General features: G+C 29.0%; 1 protein-coding gene and 1 long non-coding RNA gene across 2 annotated transcripts in view; one reads left to right on the top strand and one right to left on the bottom strand.

Moving 5' to 3' along the window:
• The window catches only part of LOC139427025 (uncharacterized), a 95745-nt gene that overhangs the window by 37187 nt on the left and 33922 nt on the right, over nt 1–24636 (bottom strand). The gene's annotated exons all lie outside the window — the stretch shown is intronic.
• Nucleotides 15302–24636, top strand: part of LOC107456058 (uncharacterized) — a 78135-nt gene continuing 68800 nt past the window's right edge. The window contains exon 1 of the mRNA XM_016073818.3: nt 15302–15883. The gene's annotated coding sequence lies outside the window, so the exon portion shown is untranslated. The remainder of the gene's footprint in view (nt 15884–24636) is intronic.

Raw genomic sequence — 24636 nt, 5'->3', positions numbered from 1 at the left:
ATTAATATAATTTTAAATGGCAAAATACAAAATTTAAACGCAATTGAATGAAAAGTTTCTAAGGGATCAAATTTAAAAAAGATCGTATATTTATAATTCAATTTTGCGGAAACTATTCGGAGACTTCTTTAAAATGCTCTATTTTGCCATTTAAAGCTATATTCTTTAAAATTTGATGCCCTTTTTTTCAATGGATTCGGACCCCTGATACTTAAAACAGGAATGGTAGCCATAATCTGGAAAATATAATTGTCAAGCTGAAATATGTATAACATATTTCCTAACATTTTAAAAACCAAATTATTATCATATTTAATATTTTTTCACTAAATAAAAATCATTGATATAATCTGTAATCTTTTTATCCCACAATCTTGAATTTGAAAGAATTAAATATATTTTTAGAGATTCCTTCGACATGTGCCTAACGCATAAGAAAAAAATTCGAAAATTGTTATATGGTTGATTTGATATCATTAAAATTCGTTATTCGTGTTTTCTTTACCTCCAACACATCTGAATGCATAAAGGCTGAGAAAAAAGACTCTTGGCATTAAATTTAATCAATTAATAGTCAATACATAGAACTTTTTGTTGGTTAATTTGATAATGTACATTTATATTAGAAATTGAGAATAATCTCTACTTTGGAACATAAATTTCGGAGCATTTTTATTTATTATAATTTGATTAAGCAATTTCTGATATTTGTTAAATAATTGCATCACTCCGGAATAAAATATGGACAACTAAAAATCAACAACAATGTTTTCGACGCAAACTAAAATATTTCTTGATAATAATTTGGTCGGGATAGTAGTCAAAATTTCCATTCACCTTATTTTGCTTTCTCGGGAAGCTTTTAAGTTAATCGAGACATTTTTCATCGTAAAATTCATTTATCCAATAATAATAATAACATGTTAAAATTAATTGTAAGAAATAATAAATTCTTATAACTTAATTTTAAGAATAGTAATTGAACTAAATGGGACATTTTACTTGATTGAATGTCATCATACATACTGAATAAGATATTCTCTTTTGTGAGTAATCTTAGCTGAAAATTACTATAGTAACTATAAAGAATCCATAAGTAAGTATCATGTTCTTATCTGAAAGTCATAGCATTTACATTTAGTGTCTGATACGGCTCTAATGACCTATCCATCACTGCCTTATCTGACTGTCAATGTTACTTTCTTCAACTTAAGATTGCGCTTAATTACAAATTACTTCTTCCACCATCAACAGATGTGTTTTACTTTACACTTATGTAATACTTGAAATACATATTTTTATAATTGTTTCAATTTTACTAATATCAAATTTAACAATATTTCTGTAAATTATTTTTGATAAATAAATAGCAATACACGGAATTCTGGTCAAATTGCTGTACCGTATGCTTATATAATTTCTGGCAAATTAAAAACGTAATTCTGGTTAATAATACCAAAATACATGGTATGTAAATTATTCATTTGGTAATTTATTTATTTATTTGCTGTTCATATGGAAACTGTTTACCGGAAATTCTGTTTTCAATATTACAGTTCTTAATACCAAACATTTAGAAACAAAAAGTACAAAGCTGAAAAGCATATTTTACCGAATAAAGAATTTTTATGCCATGCTGTAAGGTATCATGATAAAATTACCAAATTTTACTTCATTTACCAAACTTTAGCACATATTATAAAATTATTTTTCAATTTTACCAAAATCATTACTAAAGCGGTTCAAAATTACCGAGCATTTTGGTGTTCTCTTAGAGTTAGAAATATGATAAATTTTACCATATCCGGGTAGTTCTGGTTAATATTTTTTTTATATTTGTAATAAGATTAAGTAATTACAAAAAATATATTAATTTTAACTTTTTAATGACATGTTAAATTAACGATAAAAATGCACCAACAACTTTTTGATGCAGTTTTGTTGTTAACATTCGTATTATGAACTCATTTATAACTTTAAGTAATGATTAAAATGCAGAGAGTAAGACTTCTGATAAAATGAACTCCATTTTTAAATTAATATATCTGTCACAAATATATAAAATTATATCTTTATATGTGAACAAATCTTATATGGGCTGAATAACAGCAATACCATTTAATGCATTTATTACGTATGTTTTAAGTCTAAAATTATATATATATCGCTTAAAGATGTTTGTTTTATACACTCACAAGAAAAGCTCGACACAAAGAAAACAAAAGCACCACATTTCACGACGACATGATGAACTGTATTTATTAAAAATTGAGAAGTAAGAATGTAAATGTATTTCAACAGCGCCATCTATTGTTAAGTAACAAGGCAAGGGGCGAACATTCACCCCCGGGTTGAATGACATATTCAACTGCTTAAATTTAAACAATCAAAAACAATTCAATACAGTGTACACAATAAACTAAACTATTCAAAATACACATAAATTGAAATTTTCACACTTATTGATCATTCGAGAAGGGTAATATAAAAAGTTTAGTAATTGGACGTTTAAAAATTCCATTTTTAGTTTTCACTAATACTACTCTAATTTTATTATCTTTACCAGAATACACTTCAAGAACTCGACCAAGAGGCCAGTTACACACAGCCAAATTATCTTTCAAAATTACCATATCATTAATTTTTACATTGTTTTTCTCAAAATACCATTTCGTTCGATTTTGAAGTGTACTCAGATAATTACTTGACCAAAGCTTCCAAATTTGTAGTACAATTTTTGATAACTTTTGTCATACTTTCAACCTGTTCAGTTAAACTTGGCTCGACTATCGCTGTGAGGGTACGATCTACGAAAAAATGGCTAGGAGTTAAAGCTTCAAAATCCTCAGGGTCACATGATAAAGGGTCGAGAGACGTGAATTGAGAATGCCCTCAATTTGGTTAAGAATGGTAAAAAATTGTTCATAAGTAAATCTAGAATTACTCATAACTCTCCTAAGGTGATGTTTAACGGCTTTTACTCCAGCCTCCTAAAGGCCCCCTTGATGTGGCGCTCTTGGTGAAATGAAACTCCACTCAACTCGTTCCTCGCACAAAAAATTACTCAAATTATTATCACATTTACTCAAAATTTCTCTAAGTCTTTTTAGCTCTAATTCCGTACAAACAAAATTGGAAGCATTGTCTGAAAAAATGAGCTCAGATTTACCTCGTCTACTAAAGAATCGCTTTAGAGCCGCGATGAAGGCTTCACTAGTTAAATCTGCAACTATTTCGAGATGACATGCTTTAGTGACCATGCACACAAATGCACATATATACATATACCTTGCTTAAAACTCCTTTTCTTTCTTTTGGATATTTAATCCAGAAATGTCCACAAAAATCCAATCCTACATAGTTAAAGGGAAAACTCTGAGAAACTCTCTCGGTTGGCAGTTGATTCATAATTTGTGAACAAGTAACAGGGCTAGCCTTAAAGCAATCTGCACAATTATGAACTAATTTTCTACACATATTGCGACCGTTTAACGGCCAGTATTTTTGTCTATCAATCGATAACAAAGTTTGCTAACCAACATGCAATTGTCTTTTGTGGATCATTTCAAGAATTAAATTGATCAGTCTATGATTGTTAGGAAGAATAACCTGGTGTTTTTTGTCGAAACTCAAATTACTGTGTACCAATCTACCACCTACACGCAAGACACCTTCTGTATCTAAGAATGGTGAAAGATTTTTAATTTTACTTTTTGGGTTAACCATACCCTTACTGGACAAGTCCTTCACTTCCGAGTAAAATTCCACTTGTTGTACCAGCCTTAAAAGTGTTGTTTCCGCACGTTGGATTTCACAGATCTTAAGGGGTCCAACTTGTATGTATAATGGATTCCTACAATTTTTGATGAACCTGTAAAGATAACTTAAAACACATACAATATTTTTATAATTATTATGTAAAGAAAGGATCTTGTTCAAAAGGTTATTGTCCAAAGCCATAGTCCGAGCTTTTCTTTCGGAATTAAATTCTTCACAAGAGTAGTCATATTCATTCGTCAGCGGGGAGCTTGTTTGCTCATTGGATAACTCACCTTGTTCCAGGAATGGTGGGCCATTCCACCAAATTTATTGATTGTGAATGTCACGAGGGCTTAACCCACGAGAAATAAGGTCGGCAGGATTAAGAGATGACGGCACGTGGGTCCAGTGACAGTTTTCTGTCAAGGTTTGAACTTTGGAAACACGATTGACGATAAATGTCTTCAGGTGGTTCGCAGGTGTATTCAACTACGCTAATGCAATCGTAGAATCAGTATGAAGTACAGTTTCGCAAATTTCTAATCGTAAAGATGCACGTAATTTTTGCACAAGCTGGGCTAAAAGAACACGGGCACACAGTTCAAGGCGGGGAATCGAAATCACTCGAATTGGTGATATACGTGATTTGCTTGCGAGAATAGTTACTTTAGCACTATGCGTTGAACTGAAACATTGAAGATAGACTACCGCTCCATAGGCTGCTTCAGACGCATCCGCGAATCCCTGAAGGACGTTGAAATTCGTCCGAAAGAATAAATCTATCAATTTTCGCATCCTCGATGCACTTTAAAGTTGTCACAAAATCATTCCAATCCTCACTGATTGGATTTGGCAGAACTTCATCCCAATCTAGTTTTTGCTGCCAAAATCGCTGTAATAGGATTTTAGCTCTCGTCAAGACTGATGCTAAAAAAACCAAGAGGGTCGTATAATTTAGCTATCACGCTGAGAACTTCATGCTTAGTGTACGATGATTTTACTGCGGTTGGCACCTTATAAACAAACTTATCTTCGAATGGCTTCCAGCCAGGGCCGGATTAACCTATAGGCACACTAGGCACGTGCCTAGGGCCTACGAAATTCAGGGGCCTACGAAAAACTTGGGAGAAAAAAATTTGTTGACAAAAATAATTTAGCTTTAAAAACAACAAGTGTATTTTGCACAAAATTATGAAGATACAAATAAAAATATAATATTTTTCGGTAATAAATTATTTTGCAGAATCTTATGATCTAATATATTACTTTTTTGCGATTTTTGGATTCAACGAAATCTTGTATTATGCTGTCGAATTCCAAACTACGCATTTTATTAAAATAGTATTAAATCATTTTTTTTCTATTAGTAAACATTTAACCTACCTTGCAAATTTATTTATAAATAATTTCAAAAGATTTACTTTTGACAATGTTAATTTCCTTCACTTAGTTATCATAGTAGTATCATGAAAACTATGAAGCTATTTGTAGTATAAATATTTCTTGTAATTAATCTCACTATCAATTTCACTGTTTTCTTTGCTGGTTTGTTGTTGTATTGTTGACGTGAAGTGTTTACATAGTTATCGATCGAACTAATCATAATGGTATTATCGATATCAACTGCAATATCGGCAGTATGTCGGTATTGCAGATAAAGTTCGATAAACAAATTTGTAAATTAAAATCCATATTAATAAAAATGTAAAAAAAAATATGCAAGAAAATTTTAGCATATATTTTGAAAAGAGGGGAGGAGTGGGGGAAGGAGGGGAGGGCCCAAAAACGGCTATGCCTAGGGCCCACGAAAGGTATAATCCGGCTCTGTGCCTAGGGCTTACGAAAGGTATAATCCGGCTCTGCTTCCAGCTGATGCCCAGAGCTTTGACCGATAAGTCATTATGGATAGAAAATGAGTGCTCGACATCAGATGAAGATGAACTATTCCACAATTGATCAGAATTCGAAGACCATTTGTGAAGTTTCATTCCGCAAGACTGCAGAGAATCTCGAAGTTGGAGTTGTAATTGACGTGCAGTTTCCAGTTTCTGGATTCTTCCGAAGCCAAAGGATATCGATATTTTTCATCTTCGGCCAGTTGTTGCAGAGTTCTTATTACAAGGAAGGGGGCATTGGACATTTCGTAAGTTACTGTTTTCAACCTTTAAACTGAAACTTCAGCATCAAGTCCAGGTTTCTACACTATTCTCTGAAGGTCTCTTTGATCTGGAACTATCAAGATTTGTCTATACATCCATTTTATGTCCGTAGTAAAGGCATATTTGTGCCTTCTAAAACGAGAAATTGTTTTAAACACATCTTCCCTTACTTCACCCTTCATTAAAATGTCATTCAAACTTAGGCCTGTTGTAGTGGGAGATGAAGCATTGAAAACGACTCTCATCTTAGTAGTCAATTTATCAGGGCGTAATATTCCATGGTGTGGTATGTAGTAATGTGTGGGTTGCTCACTTTCTTCAATCACCTTTTCCAAATGGCCCAGTTCCTCTTACTCAAGCAAGAAATCCATATATAACGACAAATACTCTGAGTCCCTAGACAAACGCTTCCACAAACAATTAAGTTGCCTCAAAGATATGTTCTTAGACTGTCCAAGACACAACGGATCCTTACTCAGGGCATTGCAACTACATATCTACCATCAGCATTTCTTCTATGGGTGCTTACAAAATGATCCTCACACAAAGACGCCTCTGCATCCTTTGCAAATTCTACTTCGACATTTTCAATTTCCCAAAATCGTTTTAAAGTTTTATTCAAGTCATCATCAAGAATCAACCCACAATGAACCTGACCAACATCTACCTGATCAACGCTGCCACTCACGACAAAACCAAACACAGTATTTTGCAACAACAATTTGGAATTTTCAGCAAAAAATCGTTCCGGCTGCAACAATTCGTAGAACACCTCCGCACCTAATAACATATCAATTTTCTCAGGTATGTTGAAATTATTATCAGCTAATGACACGAACTCTGAAACACTAACATCCACATCAATTATTCTATTTTGAATGAGATCAGTATTTTTGTCAACCACTAGCATCGATAATTCTCTAACAAAACTCTTATCCTTATTTGCCACTAAAGTTCTAACACATTTGTTTACTACCATAGTTGCATCATTAACACACGAAACCACGATATTTATTTTCTCCAATCTTAATTGCAACCTCTGCGCGCACGCCTTAGTAAACAAACATGATTGAGACCCAACATTCAGCAAACATTTAACTTCAATCCACTCAGAAAATTTATTTTTAACATGTGCGCGTACTGTATTCAGAAGTACGTTTTAAGGTTGTTTTTCTCAAGGCTAGTCGCTACAATTTGCGGTGTCACTTCCAAAGTTTCCTCTTTCTTCCCTGGAACAAAAGCTGGGGCATCTAATTTGAATTGAGAAGTGGAATGATTAAAATATTCACGCGGGAAATGAATCATCGTGTGATGAGGTTTAGAGCAAAAACGGTTTTTCTTTGAACGGCATTCACTTAACCTGTGAGGTGCGAAACAACGAAAACAAAGATTATTCCCTTTCAATACCTCAATTCTCTCATATACTAACATAATCTTAAATTGGGGCAGGTAGCGAGGGGATGTATATTTCTGCACAGAACACATTTCGAATTATTAGTCTCCGAGACAAACACTTTAGATATATTTTTATCTGTTCGCAAATGAGAATACTTCAGAAGTTTATTTCCTCCCACGCGTTTTATTTCACCAGCACTATTCCGATTGATTAACTCACTTGAGCCTTTAGCTCTCGATGACAAGTAAATATCACATTCACGTCCAAGTTGGTGAGGTAAGAAAAATTTTTCACCTTGCTTAATCCCAATGTGAGTCATTAATTCCCGTTCAAGGGTTTCGAAAATGTAATCAGAGACAATAAGATCGCGTAAAGATTTAAAATCTGCAACCTTACGTATTTGGCAGTAATAATCAAAGGATGCACATAGTCTAGAAGCAAACTGAACATTACTCTCAGTCGGTAATTTCCTAGCCCTTTTAAAATTATTCAGGCATTCTTGGGGAGTAGGTTCAAATTCTTTTAAAACCAAATTTTTTAACTTTTCGTAATCACACAAATCTCCGTGACAAACATACACTAATAAATTATAAACTCTATCTCCTAAAAGATTTAACAGAATTTCGGCTTTAAATTTATTAGGCACTGATTTATTTTCGAATGCTTTTTCTAACGAATTGAAAAATAAATTAAACGATTCTGACTTAGCCGGCACTGAAATTGTTAAAACTTTAACACTTTTGATTGAACTTTCCAAACTATCAGAATCTGTTTCTCCATTCACTGCAGTCTGAGATGCATTAGCTAGGTTACCACAAATTTTTGCCAACTCTAACTGTTTTTCTAATTGAGCTAACTTTAATCTTTCTAACTCTATTTCCTGTTCCGATAGCTTTTTCTAACCTTTCCTTTTTTTCTTCTAAACCATGCTCAATTAGATCACGCACAAACTCAATATCAGTTTCAACTATATCACTATTTTCAATTAAGAGCTTTAAATCTACTATATTAGGATTATCTGGAATTATTAAACCTAATTCCTGAGCAATCATAATCAACTCATCTTTTTTTAAAATTCAATTCAAGTGCCATTTTAATATCAGCCACTGCTAAAACAACACTTTCAAATTAGAAATGCTATCAATTAAACTCCACACCCAAATCGAAAGCAATTACTAAACGAAATTACTTAACAATGTAAACAACACGCAAAACGAAAGCAACTCTACTAAGGCAATATTAAACATACTACTAGGCAGTATTAATACATATCAAAAACACTCAACACAGACCAAAAAGAAACAAAAAACACAATCGAATACGACAAAAAACATTTAAAACCAAACTAGGCAGAAACGAAAGCACAACCAATTCAATTCAATAAAACAAGGCAACACAATTCTCAAATTACAACTAATCACTAATCGAAAATTCCACTTACCCTAAAAATCACTTCAAACTAACACCACTACCTTTTTAGAATTTAATTAATAAGCCATAATGTATAACTCCCTACGCAACACATTTGAAATCGCAATTTTTAAAAATTTCCTCTATCACAAATTTAAATTCACCACAAAACACATTCCATAGTCATTGACTAACACCTCCGAGCTCATGTCGGACCAAATGTTTCATACACTCACAAGAAAAGCTCGACACAGAGAAAACAAAGGCACCACACTTCACGACGAAATAGTGGACTGTATTTATTAAAAATTGAGAAGTAAAAATGTAAATGTATTTTAACAGCGCCATCCATTAAGTAACAAGGCAAGGGGCGAACAATATTTATGTTGGATATTAAGTAAGCGTTTACTAAAATTGTTTACAAAAATTGAACAAATTTTCTTTTTTATTTTGCAATTGATAAAATAGTATTTACGTACTTTTTTTATACACGGATTAAAAAATTTTGATAAACTTACCGTACTGCATGTTAATGGCTTTCCGGTAAAAAGGTCATAAGTCTGGTAATAAAACAAAAAAACGTTATTTATAAACTATTCATTTGACATTAAATAAATAATCCAAAGAAACTGAAGCTGTAAGATATTACTTGATTAAAAACTTCATTCTCTTCAAAAATGTATAAATTGGAAATAACAGTTGACATGTATCAAGAGCTCAAAGATAGGCGCCTATTTTCAAGGCTTACCAGGCGTAAATGAGAAGAAAAAAAGTGATTTAAAGTATAAAAAGTAAAATTGCTAATGAAAAATGGAAAAATAAAGGTGAGAAATAAATCTAGAAAAACTACAGTAGCCGAGGTGAATCACAGTAGTGAGAAAAGCCATAGTGGTGTGGAACTAATGTCATTAACATTAGTTTCTCATCACTTTTCCATAGAGCTTGGAAATGTATTTTACCCTGATTTGCCTCTCATAGCCACTGGGATTTTTTAAATTTTTTTTTCATCTTTTTTCATTTCAGCTGCTCTGGTTCTTCTAGTTTTGTTTCTAATCTTTATTTTTCTATTTTTCGTTGGCAACTTAATGTTTTATATTTCAAATTTGAAACAAATAAATTGTTTTAATGCCATGCTCTACGGCAGGGGTGTCAAACTCAAGAGCAAACTTGGGCAAAAATAAACAATGCTCTTTAGGTGGGCCTCGAAAAAAAAAGTTTTAAAAAAAACAGTGTTTACAGAAACAAATATTTTTATTTTGAATAGTACATTGTAATAAGCATATATAAAGCAAAATTATTGTCTGACATCTCTTCTTCTTTCCTATTTCGGGAGAAATTTTATTGGCCGAGACTACTTTCAAAATTGACCCAACGAGAGCTATTAATATGGTTTCGGACAGGAGATTTATTTTCATTCATAACGGAAAAAAAATTGCTTGCACTGATAAGTACTTCCAAACATGGAAATAATTTCATATGCGAATTTTCGAGTATTTTCAAACCTTGCCGGTAAATATTTGTAAAATTCAGGCACACCCACTTCAATGAATTTTGTCATCAAATTTGAGTCGCACTGATTCTTAATCACTTCCATTTGCATATTACTGGGTACTGATTCTATATTTATTGAGAAAATCGAAGAAAGCAAAAAAAATTTGTCTTCCAAAGAATTAAAATCTTTAAACCTTGTTTCAAATTCTGTTCTAAGATTTGAAATTTTTTCTGCGTATTTTTGATAAGATGCAGTATCCCTGGAATGGCAGGTGCCGCAAGCCAATTAGAATTTTACATTTTCGCGTGTTCAATTTAAAATGTACCGTATAGTTTATAAATAAAGTATATTATAATTTTATATGCCAGTTTCCTTTCTAATTCACATTTCTATTTTATCTTTACTTTGCGTTGGATATATTGACTGGGCTGCAAAAATGTTCATCTCGGGCCACATGCGCCCACGGGCAGCGAGTCTGACACCCCTGCTCTACGGTATCATACAAAAATTACCAAATGCTGCTACGTTTACTAATTTTTTACATATCATTACATGACATTTTATGGTTAGTTTTACCAAAATCATTACCTAATCGATTCGGTAAAAATTACGGAATTTTCTGGTGGTTTTGACCATACTATTTTTTTCTCACTGCAGCTAAGTGCTTTCTTTTTAGTCGTTTCACACCAAAATTTCTTTGAGAATAATTAATAGGTAAAGAAAAATTATTTTATCGCAAAAAAACAACAACAGAATTTGTATTATTAGCTTTAATAAAGGAAAATGGATATAAATTTTCCTGCATTAAAACTTTGTAACGAACTTAAACTTTCTTAACAAAATTTATTTTCCCTTTCTATAGAAAAGGAGAAATAAGTTACCGACTTTCTTTAACATTTTATTTTATATCCCGTGTTCAACAGCTGACTGAATATTGAGTTATTGGCTAACAAGGTTGTCGTAATTTTGATTCCAATCCAGAAGTTAAGGGAACTAGCATTGAGAAAAACTAGCCATCATCATCATCCGAATTTGCGGTGAAAAGCAAGTATGAAAACCCCCCCAGAGTTTGCCATGTGGACTCTAACCCATTGTATATAAACTACTGACGGTATTTTACATGAGTAATGTGGTGAGTGAAAAGCGGGTGTAGATTTGGATTCGACCTTATTAAGACCATGTCTTATTATTGTTTCAAATTAGGTAAAAAGAAATTCTCGATAACATTTCGGAACTGCATATATTAACGCTATTTTGATTTGGATCATCTGCATTTTAAGAAATAAAAATTGAGTAAAATTGGATTAAGTTTTACAATTGAACACAGCAAATTTAAGAATTGACTTTTTCCAAAACGCTTGACTATTTCTATTGCCCATATATATACACAGTAATTTTTATGGATACTTTTTATTCCTTATATTTTGAAAATGATAATACATAAAAAGAAGGAAGATTAACTTCTGATCTTTCTATGTAATACACCCCGGGAAATGACCATAAAACTGTTTGAAACAGTCCTTAATATCTCAGTAATAATCTCCACAGAACTTTTCCAGTAATCTTTTTGATGTTCTAAATCAAGCTGAAACGTGCTCCAATAATAGCCGACTTATATTTTGGCAAATGGTTCAAATTTATCTCTCCAAAAATTAATTTCGTAGTTAAAAAAATAAAATGCATTCAAATAACCAAAATGCTTTTAATTCAAAAATATAAACTTGATATAAGCAAACTTATTAACGCATTTTACATTTACATTTACATTTATAGTCACAATTAGGAACATCTAGTTCTCTTAACTAGTATTAGAGCAACGCTTCTCAGACATGCCTTCGGAGCGATATTGTTGTGAACATGTGATAAAACACCTCAGATAACGCAAACATTATTTTAAAATTAACAATTAGTGTTATTTGAAAACAATACAGACATTATTTTTTTTTATTCCTGTTTACATATTATAACTTTTATTTAAAAATGAACCATATTTACAAACTTTGCATAATATTTATAACTAAAGAAGTTAATGAAGAATATTGTTAAACTATTATTAAAGATTTGAAAAGGTTTAAAAATACTTGCAACCCTAAAATTTAAAGTTCGGTAACTACACCAGAGATGAAAACTTGCTCCGGACAGCAAATATGTATTTTAAAGTGGTAGTTTATCAATTGTAATTCTTGGTTTAAAAAATTCAATTTAGTGGATTTTTATCCACCACTATTTCTAAATAATTCGTAGGCTTATATCATTCACCACTTTATAGTACTTAAGTTATGCTATACCTTCTTAAAAGCAAGCAAAAATAGTCAAATATTTGCAAAATTTGCATTGTAATTATTTACCGTTTTTATAATTATTTTCGCGTGTCCGGAGCAGTTGGCATCTCTGACTACACTGTAAAAAAACTCGGTAAATCTTTAACCAGTATTTGGTGCAAAGTTTCTCATTATCCCAAAGTTTACTTAAATAGAAGATCATTTTATTTTAGTTACACCATAAATTGTGAAGTATGATCGAGAAATACTTCCATGGTCTAACTGATTGCACCAAAATTTGGTAAACGACATAAAACTTTGACTTTGACTGCAAACTGAACGATATTTGTTTTCGATGCCATGTTTTCTTTACAACTCTGTCTCGGTGTTTTGGGACGACTAACGCATGTTGTTTCAAGTATTAACTCATTTAGGTAGTTAACTGTTTTATTTGCATTAATAAGTGTTAATTTCTTTTATGCTGAATTTTTAAATTTGGTTGGCAGTATAAAATGGTTAGAGGAATGTTACAAAATAACCTACTTCCTATAAATAGTTTTGTTATGGTAAACAGTGACCTTGGATTGCATTTGAGTGCTTTAAAAATACCTAATAATGGTGAAACTTTCTTCTGCTTTTATAAAAGTAAAAAAAAGAATAAAGATCCGTGTTTTGTTTCTTCTAAACACCTGATATTTGGAGATAGTGAAAATACCAAAATATGGTAATATTGAGCTCCATTTTATGTAGCCAGCAAATGAATACCAATTTTTGGTGCTACGTGGCTCAGAATTTTTAACAGTGTAGCTTCAACCAATTCAATAAACCAAAGGCAACAAAAATCCTTCCAGAATGTTACAAATAAGTTCATATATTCTCCTTAGATTAATATGAGAAAAGTAGAATTCGCTTATTAGCCATCAGAAACATTTCTGTTACATATTTTGAGCTCTTTTAGAGACATGAAGGAAAAGTTTTCATTTCGGTTACAGGAAAGAAGTACTCCTACGCATTATCTATTTTTATAACTAATGCTTTCACCAAAATTAGTTCATAAAATTTTTTATATTTTTACATTTAAGAATTCCGTTAATTCAACTTTGTGCCGCATAAAAACGCAATTGATGTCGTTGAATTTATTTGAATAATTGTGTTTCAAAGAATTATATTCTTACGAAACAAATGACTGTTTCATGTTGACAAGAATTTAGAGAGAAGCTAAAATTATTTTTATTAAAATTTGAAATTTTGGAAGGAAATCTTTCTAGAACTTTAACAAAGTAGACAACATTTCTCTGTTCATTTCTTTCTATTTATTTCTATGGAGGAACTAAACTGATTGATAGTTCTAACTGTTTTATAAATGACTTTTGAAGACTGATTTTCCTTGACTTTCTTTTGTATTCAGCGTGAAGCACGGTTCATTTTTTGATAGATAATTTACTTTAAATAAATACATGCATGGAGAAAAATATTCTGGAAAAATTACCGTTGTGTATGGTAAAGACATTTCTGGTTTAAAGAAAAAAAAACATAATTCTTGTAATCAAAACAAAATATACTGTAATTAAGCTATTCGTAAAAATACATAAATATAAAATAAATATAGCCGAATAAATTGTGTTTATGCCATGCTCTAAAGCAGTGTTCCCCAACCTTTTTATCACCGCGGACCTGTCAACGTTTGATATTTTTACCGCGGCCCGATTGGGGGGGGGGAATTGATTGTTTATATTTTAGATTATTTTAATTTATTAATTTTAATTTAATTTTATTTAAACATGCCTTCGAAATAAAATGCAGTTACATCAAAAAATAAATATAAAGTGATTTAACATTTTAACTTACTAGAACGAAAATTCAATGAACACCCTGAGCTTGTTTCTTTGCAATGAGACGGTTCCATCTGGGGGTAATCGTTTTAAATCATTAAAAAATTTACGTCACTACCTTCAGGGCCCCTTTTTTTTTAATAAATAAAATTTTAATGGAACACAGATATTTTCAATTTGGGGTAAGAACCTGGGAATTTAAATTCAGTTTCAATGAAATGGATGGCCCGGTACCATTTGATCCACGGACCGGGGGTTGGGGAACACTGCTCTAAAGCATCATGATGAAATTACCATATTTTACAACATTTGCCAAATTTTAACTCATATTATAAAACCACAATTTACTGTCAATTTTTTCTAAAGCGTTTCGGTAAAAATTACCATGCGTTTTGGTATTCCTATAAATCCAGAATCTCGATAAGTTTCACTATTTTCTGGTAGTTTTGACCACGCTTTTTTTTCTCAGTGTGGAAAACAGTAACGTGACGAAGGCTTTAGCAATAGCAAAACAAATGAGTTTTTTCTAATTTTTTGAAACGAAACGATAAGATCTGTCAAAACTTTCTCTTCATATTTCTATCGTACTTATTCTGAAAAATAAATATAAGTAAAGCAATATTTTTAACACATTTGCAAATTTCATTAGATTAAAAAAATTAGTCATTAGATTAAAAAAAATAAGGATAATTAGAAATTTTGAAAGTCTCATTTTCTTCAATAATTTTAGCACTGTGCATTTTTATTTTTTATCGTCATCTTAAATTATTTTTGTTTCATCTAATTTTTATGGGAATAATTTTCAAATAAATTAGGGCGAGTAATAGTTTTCATTAGTTGCATCACTCATTAACATTATACAAAAAAGTTAAACATATCACAAATTTTAACTCTATGTATTATTTATTACAAAGTGAATTTCTTTTCTAAATATATTTATGTTTCTGTCCCAATTTTGAGCACTGGATTTTAATTGGTGAAGACGTCCAAATAAAACAGAGTCTAAATAATAAAAAAGTCAATGAAACTAATTTTCCCAACTAATTTATTGGTTTTGGTTTCTTCGATCAACTGATGACTTAATGCAGTGGAGAAGATTGGAGCAATCGAAAGCATGCCTTGTCCACGCAGGGGGCGCTGCTGCAATCACGTGAGGATGTGCGAGAGCATCCCCATATCTTTGCTCTTCCACATCCATTCGCAATCCCATCTCTCTTTGATTGAGAGCCTGCTGCAAAATCTTGTTTCATATGTCATGCACTTATGTTACGAAAGACAATGCTGCTATCTTTGATATGCTTACCATCATGCAAAATTCTTATAGAAGTTGGTTACTGTACGTCATATTAAGATAATTAATGATATTGACTTTTTAAATGTATGTCGTCTGAAAGTCGTTAAAATTGAACAATATTTGCTTAAATTTAAAAAAAGCATTTTTTAAAAGATTAGTGTAGAAGAATTGATGGAACTTTTACTCTGAATCCTTCTAGAAACAATTTAACTCAGTTAAGAACGCCACACGAAGTATTTTATTTTACATCGATTTTATAGACCTATGAAATGATATAAAGGTAAATATATTTTGAACTTGGTCTATTTTTTTAAATATATTTAATAAAAACAAATTATTTACGGAATCATATTTCATATTTAACTGATAACTAAATATTTTAATAAATTATGTAGATGATTTATGAGCAAACTGTATGAAATGCTGCTTAGAGGAAATTGAAGAATATTATAAAGTTTTATATTAACGAGAATTACAGACGTAGATAATAAAAACATTAAGTTTCTATTTTTATCGAGTTTTATCGAGTTAAATACAAGTGTTTAATAAGTTTTAATGCATTTCTTAATAAAGAAAACTCTTCTTTAACAGTAAGTGGTACTTTTGCTCAAATATTCCGTGACTTGCCTTATTATAGAACACACGCATGAAATTAAGTTAAAATTAACTTAAATTACTTATTTACAATAAAATTATATATTTGCATTAGATTTCCATGATTGATCGTGCTGACAACATTCTAATATAATTTGGAAAATTGGCAACACTGAATTGTAAAGTTGTCATGGCTTCATTAAAAGCATGTTTTTATTCTCGAGATTTTTCTAGTACTAATCAATAATTATCACTGAGAAAGAAAATGTGCCGTCAAAACTACCAGATCATAATAAACTTTACCATATTTTTGGCTGTGGGGGAGCACCAAAAAGTTTGGTAATAATTTGGGTAAAATTAGCAATAAAATATTGTGTTATCATATGTGATAAAATTTGGTAAATGTCTCAAATTTAGGTAATTTTATCATGATGCCTTAGAACGTGGCATAAAAATCATTTATTCGTTTAAATTACTTTAACTGTTTTTTTAATTTTTTATTGAATGTGAAGTAATAAGAACCAGAATTTTCAGTAAACCGTTATCATATGAACGGGAAAAAGAGCCAAATGGAATGGTTTGAATACCGTATAGTTTGGTATTATTATCAAAATTATGGTTTTTTTGTGACAGAAATGCCATCAACTTACAGTACGGTAATTTTGTCAGAATTTTTTCTCCGTGCAGGTTTAATAGGTTTTAATTTTGCTATTTATTGATAACTGCATAATGTTATATCCATTATTCCAGATTTTCTATTAATTATCATGTCTAAGTGTAAACTTGGTCGAAATGTTGATTTTTAGCAAATGAAAGATTTTTATGTTTCTATAAAAATAATAAATTCTTCAAATCAAAAAACAATTGTTTTAATTAATATGTCATGATTTATTAATGAAAAATTGAAAGATTGAATATAACTTATAATTAAGATTTTTAGAAGCATAAATACAATTAATTATTCACATTTTCCGCAGACCATTCTAAACAAGTCATTGATTTTGTAATAACAAAATGTGTTATGAAGTTTAAAGAGTGCAAAATCATTACATTATTTAAACTTACTGAAACATTAATCTGTTGCCAATTGCTGTTGTTATATTTCCATACATAAATATACGATACTATGTGTTTATATTGAACGAAATAATTTGAGCACATTATTAAGGTTGCAGCCAATTTACACTGAATTTTGGTTCAAGACACCGTTATTTTAGAGGAAAGATTTTTGAGTAAGGTATTTTAACACCGTAAAAAATCTAAATTGAATATATCTTTTTTAGAAACAAATTTTTATTTTCTAACTTTGTAGTTTGAAGAACGTACTTCCACAATAAAATCAGTAATGGATTCAAAAACTAAAGAATTTTAAAAATACAGTTTTTCTTTATATCCAACTATTTTTATTTTCCATTGAGATCGTCAGTTCAAGGTTAAAACTCTGTAATATTGAATAGATATGCATCTTGTTGAAACTTTGGTTAATTCAAGCTTTCCTTCACTTTTAGCGTGTATTGAAACTTATTATCGTTTTTGTAACCTTAATAGGGTGAACCATATTAACTTGATTACAGGAAATCCTTCAAAACTTGACCATAGTAAGGTTGCAGCACCGTCTCAGTTGTGAGATACTACTATTAAGATTAATTTTTCCAAGTTTATTAAATTGATTAAATTTGAAGCTCTTACGTTTCTTTTAGAAACTAGGCTACAGTAAATGTTTTGATTTAAATACTATAAACAAATCTCCGTTATTTAAGTACAAAAATATTTTATTTCAATTATTGAAGTTTGATTTTTGAGGATTTTAAAGAGCAGTATTTAAGCGGTGAAACTTACACCAGCACAAGATAAATATTAAAATATTAGATTAAGTTTTTATGAATAGAAAAAGGCATTGTCATGATTAAAATAAAAGACCTTTGGTTTACACTAAGTAGCAATTTTTTAATCTCAAAGCCTTTTTTCACAGCATTTAGGCATAGTGAATATTCATAATGCAATGAAAAACATTGCTGTTTGATAATTGTTTAAATTTTAATCCATTTTATTATCCCATTTACTAATATATTTTAGAAACTATAAAGTATTTAAATGAGTGATAGATTACTATTTTTTTTCCTTTCATACTATGATCTTTACAAACAGGATGCAAATAAAACTGCTAATTCTAAGAGTGTTCAATAGTCATAATGACACCATTATACTTTTTTTACAAATTTTAAGCATTTGTTGAGTTTAATGATTGAATTATCTAAATTATATATAAATTAATTTGAATACTGGAATAACTTCTAATGATATTTAAAATCAACACACAAAAGGATTTATCCATGATTGAATCTTTATCTATTTGTTTTTTACTGGTAGTAAATTGATTTTAATTAAACTTACTTGAATCAAAAATCATCTCAATAAAATATTCTATAAATGTTTAAAAATGACTTGGTAACTTGACTTTAAAAAAGTAATGCCACATGGTTGAGATAACACTACCGGAAAATTACATATTTTTGTTAAAATTTTATAATATGGTGGCTGAGAAAAAAATTATTCATGCATAATTAGTTCAACTAATTTTTAGTAGGTCTTGTAAATATGACTTAAAGAATTATAATCTGTTTAAAAAAACTTCTATGCATAATTTAGATACTGGTTACATATTAAAAAAGAACAAACATCTCTCATTTTAAATTAAAAAAGCAAAATAAATAAAACTTTCAGCTAAAATTTAAAAAGGAACAATTAAACGTTTGCAACTCAAATCAAATTGCAAGTAAATTTTTTTAAAGGTTTGCAGTTTTTGTGTCCATTATTGTCCTTTTTTTAGGTAATACAGTTTTGAAATAAACCATAAGAAAGATTTTTCAAAAAAATTTTTAATAGTAAAATAACCAATTAATAAACCAATTTATAGAAAATTACCCAATAATAACTAACCAATTTATAAAAAATTAACCTATAAAATCAACTTTGCAGAAATTTCAATGTAAACATGACTTAAATGTTTTAAAAACATATATCGGGTCTCTTAAGTGTTTTGTAGGGTTAGTCTGTGACAATTTATGTATTCTTTAACTGTCTCTACTCAGCAATTTTTCATATCAAAATAAAAATACCTAAATAAAAATACTTAAATATATGCGTATATTATATATTGCGTATATTATATAAAATTAAATTTGAATATGTGAAGATATAATTTTATATAATATACGCAATCGAACTACAAAAATTAGAGAAAGAATTATTTTCTTATTAGGTAAATATTTATATTATTCATAAAAAGAATAGGCAAATTTTATCATTATATTTGTATGTGAAATTTAAAGAAATGATGTATTGCAGCAGCTGTTTAACAAAAATTCTATAAAATATATATATATATATATATTATAGAATTTTTGTTAAACAGCTGCTGCAATACATCATTTCTTTAAATTTCGCATACAAATATAATGATAACTTTTGCCTATTCTTTTAATGAATAATATAAATATTTACCTAATAAGAAAATAATTCTTTCTCTAATTTTTGTAGTTTGATTGCGTATATTATATAAAATTATATCTTCACATATTCAAATTTTGATTGGAGGAATAAAATGGTTTTTACGAGTAAGAAAAGTGACGTTAATGTTGAAATGATCTTTTTGATACAGAGAGCTCAAAATGAAAAGTGTTAAAAAATATCAAAATAATATTCACTTCTTCTCCTATCATTTTCTGTCGTATGTCAGTTTTTTATGTCACAGGGGTTTTGGAAAATGACTGAATGAATTTGTGTCTTTCACACGCAACGCGTTACGTACATTTTTCAAAAGTGTATTTGTATCATAATAATGTGTGTCTTGAACTCAATTGTAAAATAACTAAATAACTCAAGCAAAAAGAATTATTATTATTATAATTTTTAATAAAATGTTGGAAAATTTAAAAATATTTTCAACGTGATAACATTTAAAAAATATTAAAATAGGTTAAATAACAGGAGTAAAAATATTATTTCTAGGAGCTAGCCAGAAATAAGCATTTTCACAATTTTAATTGCAAATTTAATCGCGAAATACAAAAATATTAACAATTAAATGAAGGTCTTTTTTCCTGGGCACTACAAACCAGACCTGGTTTCGAATCAGACTTGAAAATAAAAAATAGGCTTCCATATCAATCGGAAGCTTAAATTTGTGTGTCCATTAAAACTTAAGAAAAGAAAAAAAACTTTATAATTTATGTCAATGTTATTTTTGTTAATGTCATATATTTTGTTATGTCAATGTCATTTCTGTCATGTTCTATGAATTTTCCGGTGTTAATGGATTAAGCTTTTCAGGTTAGTAATTTTTAGTGCTATTAATTTTTGACAAAAATCATGCCTAAAAATAATTTGTTTAACATGTTATATTCTACTGCATATTATAATTTTGAAATTTAAATAACGTATGTCAGAAATTGTATTAAAATATTTCTAATTTAAATTATTATCATTTTTAAATATTGGTTTCAAAATATGCTTATATTATAATTATAACAAAATATAATTTATTTTTATATTTAATTTGAATAATGAATTTGATTGACTACTTTTGAGTCATGTAAAATTTGAATTGAGAGGACATGAATCTATAAAATCAGCTGCAAAAAATACAAATGCAGATTTAAACACAGACACCAGCAAAATAGGAAATACATCTCCGATTCATTCCGAAATGTAATTCCATTCAAACCTCCCATATTCCAACAAGTAGGTTAATTTTAATTTCTTATTTTTTCTAATTTTTTTTCCTCAATAAGAAGTCAAAGATGCTACATTTTTCATTATCCTTTACGGATTTTAAAGAAATTATTTTAAGGGGCACTCTAATTACTCTTTCAGAATAACATATATAGTTTTGAGTAGTTCGCGGTCATTTTTTTAAAATATCCTTTATATATATATAATGGGATTGCTCTTAATAACGTAATGTAAAATTTAAACAATTCTTAAGAAATATGTTACGTTGCTTATGGTTGTTAAATTCAAATCACAAATTTTTACTGCCCTAATTGCTAAAATATACGGTTATTTACAAGCAGGTTTATACAATTAACTTATGAAACTCTATAAAAACTTGTTAATTATCTCTAAATTATAAAAGAACATTTTATTTTTTAAAAACGCACTGACTTCAAATTAAATAGAATTTAAATATAATTTTATTCAATTACTCTTTATATTAATAACAAAACATATTTCTTACTGAATAAAATAATTTTTTCAAAGAAAACTCAATTCTTTCATATTTGAAAAGCAATTTCCTTTTTCGAAGCCTAATTACTATAATTTTTTTTCTAATAAAAGTAGTTTTGAACACTTTATTACGATTGTAATCAATTTAAAATCCTTGTAAAATTCGATGCTTCTGACATTTTAGATGGTTTTATGCTTTAATTCTTATTTAAGTCCCATATCTTCCAATACTCTAACAGCGCCTTAAAAAGAACGACACATTTTTAATTACTTTTGCCTTTCTTGAAATAAATGGAATTCGTATAAAAACCACATTATTCAAGCTGAGCTAGCGATTAGAGCTGTCGTCATTAATCATTTTTTTCTAATAACAATTGTGAAGTTTTATTTTCCCTAAAACTGTTTCTACAAAATAGTTCATCTATCAAAAGTTTTGAAAAATATATATAATTAGAGGATGAAGAAATGATATTTTTAAAATAAATATTCAACGTCAGCAGTTTTTTTTTAAATTTTTTACTACTAAGATATTAGATTCCTGAAAACATGCAAAAAAAATTTCCACTAATAATCCGTTTAATCCCATTTTCTGACGAAAGTTAGGTTTTTTCAGACTCCTTCTTCTCAGATAATAAATATATTGCATCAGTACAATGTAAAAGACGTAATTGTGATTAACTGATTGATTGTGAATTAACTGATTTTGAATTTTCTGACTTTCTTTTCATTCACTTAATTTCAGATAATAAATATATTTCATCAGTACAATGTAAAAGGCATAATTGTGAATTAACTAATTCTGAATTAACTGACAAATAATTTTTTGCATGACGCAAAAAGCCTCATTTGTGCTGGTTGCATATTTTTTGATAACAAAAAGATATTATAACTTTTGCTTAATATCAAAATTTTTGTGTTTTTTAATTATTAAAACAATATAAATCACTTATATAATATTGCTTATAAAATATTTTATACTAGTTTCAGAGGTTTGGCTAAGGATTGCGCAAAATATGCATTTCTAAAGAAAGAAAAATATGTCTTGAAAACTTCAATAATTTTTTTTTCATTCTTTACACTATCTAGAGTGATGTCGGAGAGTTAATAAGGAGGTCTGATAAAAAAATTACATAGATAGATATCAGATGACATGGATTAATATCAGATGACATAGATATCAGATCCTGATATCAGAAGTAATTTTTGAATTTTAATGCGATGTTTGAATTACAGTAAAACAAGGTTTAAGTAGAAATTACATGAAAAGGAACTTTTCTACAAGAAGAGAAAACTTATAAATATTTTACTGTTTCTGTTTTCAAAATTATATTCTTATTATATCAAATTTAGTAAAAAATACGAAACTGAAAAGTCATTGCTTTGAATAAATGGTTTATATAACATGCTCTAAGGTTTCATCGTAAAATTACCAAAATGTTTGCTGAATTTGTTATCACATATTATAAAATCATATTTTATTGCTAATTTTACCTAAATTATTAGCAAAGCGCTTCGGTAAAAATTACCGAGATTTTAGGTTATCTGACTTTAATAAAAAAAACTTCTTAACATCTCAAAGTTAAAATTTCAAGCTTCATTAATTGCAATCAACTAATAAATTAATTGCAATCAACTATAATTGACCTGATTTTAGTCATATGAAACATATTAAGGGATTCTAATCTACATAATTTAGTGAAAAATAAAATTATGTAACGTGATAAAGTAATAAACTAACGAAAATGAGACGCATACAATAAAGTATTGCATTATATCATGAACAATTATAGAATATTATATTATTAACAGTTTTTTCATGAAATTTTTATTTAAATTTATGCAATGTGGCATTAAACTAAACCTTAGATATTTGTAAATTTTAATAAGCATCACATTAGATGTCCAATTATTCATATTTTTGTAGTGGTGTTATAACCAGTATATTTATTTTTCCATTATGTGTTATTATTAAAATTGGTATTGCAGCGGTTTTTTAAAAATAATTAATAATTTGAATAATAGTTTCCAGTTACTTAGATTAATAACCAAAAAAAAAATATTAAAAAATATTTTTCATATTATTCTACATAATATTATTTAATATAATATTATTTCACAATATTTTATATAATATTATTTCATATTATTTTATATAATATTATCTTGTAACTACTATATCTATCTCCTTTAATGCTTTAATAATAATTTGCCATTCATGGAAATAACAATTTAAATAGAAACTTTTAATAAATTTAGACAGTTTGCGAAGTTAAAATCCCTGGATTACATATCTATTTAGATCTGAAATATTTTCTAGAGTAAGATAATTTTTATTTCTTTTCAAATCGATTTCTTGATTCAGAGACGGGCGATTGAAATCTAGATCAAGATATTAAAACTTGAACCCAACCAATCTCGTAAAATGTCAAAACATCACAAATGAGATAGGAGATCTAAAGCTGTGTACCATGGTTACCCAACTGTTAAGCTATTTTTCTTTCAAATCCCTGAAAGCACGTGAGCCTCCTATAATGCAATAAGGACTATTTGAGTGACTTTATCACAATCTCTGCCTATTCGTTAGCCATTAATTTGATTTGGCTGGTTCATCATGAAGCAAGGAAATCGAGTTTCGCACTTGTATTTATACAAGGAAACCAGAAACAGCAAAGATTCTAATTAGAAGACCAAATAGCTATTGTTCTATAAAAGATTTAGAAATTTAAGAATTTATACTTGCTTTTCGACAACAAAACTGAGCTGGCATCTATTATTTTTCAGAAAATTATGTCAATGCAATTATATTTTGCATTTGTAATTTTTATTGATATTGCAAGAATTACTAACAGATGTCAAACAGCTTAAAACTGAATATTGAAAACTGTGGATAGTTATTCATTCTTTTACCTTAAAATTTTTAAACAAAAATTAATGTTATTGAATTCAACTGCGGCTATAATACCACTAATCAATTTTCTAAAGAAATGTTTTGTGTATTTCAAGAAATGAGATTGAAATTTGCTCATAAATATTCAATTATTACCACTATTAATATTTCTTCTTTCATTGAGGAAAGAAGTATGGTAAAAACTAGCAGAACATAGTTAAATTTACCTAAAAGCTCTGATTTTTACAGAAACGCTTTTCTAAAGACTTCGGTAAAATTAACAACAAAATATTAACAACAATATATATTGCAGCGGTTTTTTA

The sequence above is a fragment of the Parasteatoda tepidariorum genome, chromosome X1 (genome assembly GCF_043381705.1).
Source record: "Parasteatoda tepidariorum isolate YZ-2023 chromosome X1, CAS_Ptep_4.0, whole genome shotgun sequence".
NCBI lineage: Eukaryota > Metazoa > Arthropoda > Arachnida > Araneae > Theridiidae > Parasteatoda > Parasteatoda tepidariorum.
The sequence above is the reverse complement of the archived record's forward strand: the minus strand, read 5'-3'. Positions and strand labels throughout refer to the sequence as shown.